Raw genomic sequence first — 6,000 nt, 5'->3', positions numbered from 1 at the left:
TGGGCTTCAGCAGCTGCCAGGCAAGGAGACAGGGGAGGCTGCGGAGCTTTAGCCAGAGCAGGGCTGGCTGTGGCTGTGACGATCTCGCTGTCAGGCTGCTGCTTCTTCTTCTTCTTAGCGTGGCTGAGACCAGAGACTTCTGTGGCTGGTGTAGAAAACTAAACACTAACTATAAAGCTGATCTGAACACAACTGAGCCACAGCTTTCTGTTACAAGTTATTGGTGGGTTAGGTAGGCCTCATGCGTGATGTGAAGTGTTTCAGTACTTCAGTCTTCTTCTGAGTGAGAGAAAAGAACAAAATGCAAGTATATAAAAAACAACATGAAGACACTAAAGTCAATAAAGAAGAAGTTAAGTCTTAAATGAGAAGGCTGAGAAGATGCTTTGTTTCTAGAGCTGAAATCTTCTTGTAAGCTGTAAAGGAGAGGAATAGTGGATTTGTTTTTACTAACAATCTGTGGGTCTGATCGTAGATAAAACTAGCTCTGGAAGATAAAAGAAAGAATGGGAAGGATTCTACTGATCGATGAATGGAAAAAGAGATTTGCTTTTACAAATACACTTTAGGTTTGCTGATTAACGAAATAAGCCATTGAGAAATGAAAGAAACAATGGGGAAGAAAAACCCCTAAATTCTGTAAGAATTAAAAACTAAAAGGGAGGGTTATACATTAGAGGGAAATCTTTGGGAAATCTTCAGTGTCAGGCGTATCAGGGCATCTGTACCTCTCAAGCACCTCAGCCAAGGGGAAAGAGAGAAGGGAAATGTGGCCAGGAAATTAGGATAAAAAGAAGGCTGCATCCTCGAAAAATTCAAGAGATCCCAGGGGAATGCCCCATGGCCTCTCCCTTTATTGGAATAAAACCAGAAAGGACTCCTCTGTCTCCTTTGTGGACATAAACCTCTGGTGATGTGGATTAATTTTCCAAACAACAAGAAAATACTCTTTTTCTTCATAACACATAAAACTATAAGGAGATGAAAGTGTTCAAATTGATATCAAGTAAAGGCTTTATGTTAAAGTAAGCAGATCTTAAAATAGCTGTAATCCCATGAGAAGTTCGAACAGAGAAAGAGTAGTCTTGTGCTTCTAAAAAGCGAAGAAGGGGCTGGGAAAAGGTTGAGTTGGTGTCGGATAAAGGGGTGTAGGGGAGTCTCAGTACTGAGCAAAGGGGTAAAAGGACATCTAGGTTCTCAGGAATAGGGGTGCCAGGGGGGTCTCAGGGTCATGAAAATGGGGGGGGGGGGGAGCAGGGAGAAGGGAGAGGTAGAAGGGAGTTCCAGGGGGTCCTTGAGCCCAGGAAAGGGGAGTCCAGGGTTTCCCAAAAAGGGGGGACCAGAGTGGGGACACCCGGGATGTTCGGAAACGGGGAGTTCAGGGGGTCTCTGGTTTTGCAGAAAGGTGGGGCTGGGAAAGGCAGGAATGGGAGACCAAGGCGTTCCAGGTTGTCCCAGAGTCAAGCCTACGCCAAGTCTGGAGGCTGGGAGTCATGGGATGGCCAGGAAAAGGGGAGCAGAGGGTCCTGATGTCCAGAACAGGGGGATTCAGGGGTTCCCAGTGCTGGCAGTGGCGGTTCAGGGTCCCGGTGCCGGGGGTGCCACTCCCCCCTGGCCCCCCAGGAGCGCCCTCAGCCCCAGCGCTGGAGCCATCGCGCTGCTCCTCCTCACTGCCAGTGTGATCCCAGGATGATCCCAGTAGAACTCAGTCACCCAGGAGCTGCTCCCAGGATGATCCCAGTACAGCCCAGTCACTCCCAGTCCTGGCATCCCCCCAGGCCTCTCTGCGTTCCGACCCGTCCCGACTCCATCCCCGCCCCTCCCGGCGGCTGCGAGGGCTGCGGAGGAGGAGGAGGACGAGGAGGAGGAGGAGGAGGGAGGGAGGAAGAGGCGGAGCGGGGGAGGAGATGGGGAGCCACGCGGCTGCGGCGCTGCCTGAACTTGCAGCAGCCTCTCGTCCCCTCCTGTCAGGGAGTTGTGCAGAGCCAGAAGGTCCCCCCTGAGCCTCCTTTTCTCCAGGCTGAGCCCCCTTCCGTGCTGCCTCAGCCCCTCCTGCTGTTCCAGCCAGGGTCGGATACCAGTGCTGCAAAGAGCACTGTACAGACCTGGCATAGGTGCCTTCGTCACCACATTTTAACTTTTCATTAGTTCCAGAAAGACTCTTGGGAAGCCCCAAACTGCAGTCAGTCGCTGCAGTGCCAATCTCCTTTGCAAATCCCTGCGGCTCGGCCCGGCCCCGCCCGGCCCCGCACTCGGTGCCGCGGTTGCCCGGTAACCGCGCCCGGGCCCTCAGCGTCTGTGACAGCGGCGCGGCCTCAGTTGCCTGAGAGAGCGGCCCTGGCTGGGTGTGCGCAGCCTGGGCTCCTGCAGGCGGCTGCCCCGGGCCATTGGCCAGGGGAATTGTCGGCGTAGAGAACTGCTGAAGGTGCAGAGCATTGGCCTCTGCGAAAAGCTCCGCAGCGTGCAGAACATTGGTGTCTGCTAGGGAGTCCTGAATTTCATTTGAAGGTAAAGACCGACTAAAGTTGAACTTTTTGGTTTTGTTTCATCTGTGCTCTGAAAGAGAATGCCAAAGGGAAATAGAGGATGTGATCATGCCAGTCTTCTGGCGCAGTAGTTCAGTGACATGTACACCTGAGAGGATGAACAATAAATGGACTACTGATTGTGCTTTTTTTACTGAAGAAATGCAACATTTTCTAAAGATAGTAGTCTATACATTTTTTTCCTCTAGTAACTGCTTAAGCTGCTTAAAGGTGAGCGAGTTCTGTTCAAGTTGCAGTGGGTTTTTATCATCTGGGTTTTAAAATTTTTAAGGGAGATGCCTCTATATTGAGGTGCAAACGAGACCATATGCCAAAGTCAATGGTCTGGATTTGATGGAACAGTCAATGGTCTGGATTTGAGGGAACAGTAAATGTGAGGGAGAAAGAGAGAGAAAGAAAAGAAAAAGTGGGAGGGGGATGGAGGTTGGGAAGGGGGGGAGGAGAAAGAGAGTGACAGAGAGAGATTTAGTAGAAAATATCACCATTCCATGGATCCCATTGGCCTACCATTAAATCCTCTTCAGGTATTTTCTGTGGTGAGGTCTGGCAAAATGTAAGATTCCAATGGATTAATGCAGATTTGGGCAAGGTGATACCTTGCCCAGGTACCTTCCAGGAGTGGGGCAAGTAGGACTCTGTCTCTTGCTACTTTCAAACAATATAAAATCTTTGGCACCCGTATATCCTTTGAGTCTGCCATGAGTTGGGTTCTGGATTTTCAGATTTGTTGTGTTACTTTGCATGCCCTGCAGTCGTCTGGTCTCTAGGCGTCAGTAATGGGTCTGGAGGCACTGTGGAGGTCTTTGCTGGGAGGTTTGTGTGCAAACCTGGCCTCGGCAGAAGAGTCTGTGGCTATGACTTCCCCAGCCTGAACGGAGACAGAGCTGATTTTCAGGAGAGCTGCTGGGTTTGGCTTTGTTGTGGATAGGTTTTTCTCCTCAGCCTTGTTTACTTCTCCCCAGACCTGAGCTAATGGGACAATAGTGTCACCTTGATCTTGTCTCAAGTTCCCTTAGGCAGCTTAACTCACAGTGCCAAGTTCCAGTCAGGAGGCATTTTCAGGGAAGGGTGGGCTTGGGTGGTTGCAGCTTGTTTATACAGTTTTGTCACAATGGGCAGAAAGTCCTTTAGAATGATATTTAAACCATTAGCCATAACATTCCAGTCTCTCATGAGTCTTAGCTGTGAGGAGCAGCTGAGAGAGCAAGGGTGCTCTAGCCTAAAGAAGAGGAGGCCCACTCTAGCTAGTTTTGAGTAATATTTAAGCTACAGCTTTGTCTGTTCAAACTGTTATTAATGTTCAGATTTTTAGCTCCAGGTTTCAGTATGATCTAACTTTGAATTGCACAAGGTAGCCCTATAGTTCAAATGAAGTCCAACTAGAGGCCTAACTATAATAGCTACTTACACCAAACAAGCACTTAGCTACTTTCAAGTAATGTAACATTTTTAGCACCAGAATATGCCTTGAATCTGCCATGAATTGGGTGGTGGATTTTCAGAGTTCCATTGTTGCTCCTTCTAGTTTTGTTGAGGCATTGTCGCTCACCTGCGACACCGTCCCTTGGAAATGGCGTCTGGATTGCCAAAGAAGACACCAACACCTCGTCTTTTGTCCAGGGAAGGGCTGAAGCCTAATACTGTGAGTACCCACTGGGCTGTGTTAGGGCTGGCACTGCCCTGGTGTCCCTGCTCTCCCTGCCCCTGCTGTCCAGCAGTGCTGTGAAGCTGCAGAGCCCCTGCCCAGCCCTTTGTGCCGTGCTGCTGTTGCTGGGGCTGTCCTGGTGCAATAGGGAACACTGTGGGATGCTTCAGCTGTGTCTTGCCTGGCTGTGCCAGCAGAGCCGAGTGAAACCAATGTACAGCTGAAGCCCTGAGCATGTGTTCTGTCCCTTTCCCTTTGCCACAGGAATTCTTTCTGTCAGGCTGGGCACTCACCTGTGCTGCTCTGACCATCCTGCCCTTGGGCACCTGGGCATGTGGGTGGGGAAGCTCAAACTCTGCCCAAAGCCTTGAGAGCCACGGCTGGTCCCAGCTGGAAGAGCTCCCAAAGCAGCTGTTCTCTCCCAGCTCCTGTGTGGGCACAGATGCAGCCCTGCAGGCAGCGCTGGAGCCAGGGCCACAAAGGTCCCTTGCTGTCTGCAGCTCACTTGGCTGAAGATGCCCCACTGCTGAGGCTCTGTCAAGGAGATGCCTCTGATTTCTTCTGTGGAGGGCTCTGTCAGCCCAGACAGAGAAAACAATTAACAGGGAGAACTACAACCTGGACACATTCCTGTGCACCTCACTCTTGGTAAAGTGTTCCTTTCTTGCATCTCTTGGACTCATCCAGCAGCGATATCTCCTTGCTGTGAGTTCTGAGTGTTGTGCAGCGATGGAGTTCAGGCACTTCTGAGAGCTCCTCCCCATTCTCTGGAAAGGTCACTGCCTCAATCCAATGAAATGTGAGAGGAAACAAATGCCCAAAGAGCAGAAATCCCCAACCATGTCCCATCCAATCATGGAGAAGCCAATGGGACAGAGCCATATGGCTGGAGTATGTGTGTTCCACTCTGTATTATTAATTCACTGATGCTAAGTATTTCAGCAGAAACTCCCAGGCCTTCCAGGACTGTCCTAGTGGCTGTGATCACAAGTTATTCACCAGTGCCACTTGTTCAAGAAAAGCCTTTCTGAACAAGCACAACTCTGAGGCTGTAGCTGGTTTACTTTTGCCTTTCAGCTGCTTCCCTCTAAGTTCCAGAGGGAGAAGTTTCTCAGCAGGAAGAAGGAGGCCAGCACTGGGGGGAGTCTTCTGCCCAGAATTGGCCCATTTCTAGACAGGAGTGAGACTCGCCCAAAGGTAGCCTTTACCTGCTCTTTTCCTTTCTGTTTCACATGAAGTTTGAAGAGGGTGTGTGTTTGTGACAGGCTTGCCTCCAGCAAAATACCTCAGTGTCCAGGTCGTGCTGTCATTGCAAGGTGCTGGGAGTGGTGGACTGGGAGTCCTGATGTGCACTAAGCCAGCACAAATACCCTCTGCTGAAGCTGCTGGGGTGTGCTGGAGTGCAGCTGCCATTGCTAAAACAATGGGAGGAAGGCTGGGGACACAGAAGCCCAAAATTGCCCTTTGCCATTCTTCTGCTGAAGGAGCCACCTCTTGCTTTGGTGTGGTCAACATCAAATGCTCGGGGCCACAGGATTTCCTCCAGAGTGGCAGCGTTGGCCTTTGAAGGCCAAGGGTCTGCAGGAATTCCTTCAGATTGAACAAAACAAATTGCATTACTGCTTTGGGGTGGAACAATGTGTTGGACCCCGAGGGGGTGCTGGATTTTGCAGGCTGCCAGATGTCCAGGGGACTGGCCCTGGGCAGAGGGGAATGGATGTGCTTTATCTGGATCAGTGCCTACTCAGAGGTGTGTTTAAAGCTGCTTTTCTGGCAGGAGGAGCTCGGTATAAAGCACAGTCCAAAGGG

Source organism: Zonotrichia albicollis, chromosome 8 (genome assembly GCF_047830755.1).
Source record: "Zonotrichia albicollis isolate bZonAlb1 chromosome 8, bZonAlb1.hap1, whole genome shotgun sequence".
Taxonomy (NCBI): Eukaryota; Metazoa; Chordata; class Aves; order Passeriformes; family Passerellidae; genus Zonotrichia; species Zonotrichia albicollis.
The sequence above is the reverse complement of the archived record's forward strand: the minus strand, read 5'-3'. Positions refer to the sequence as shown.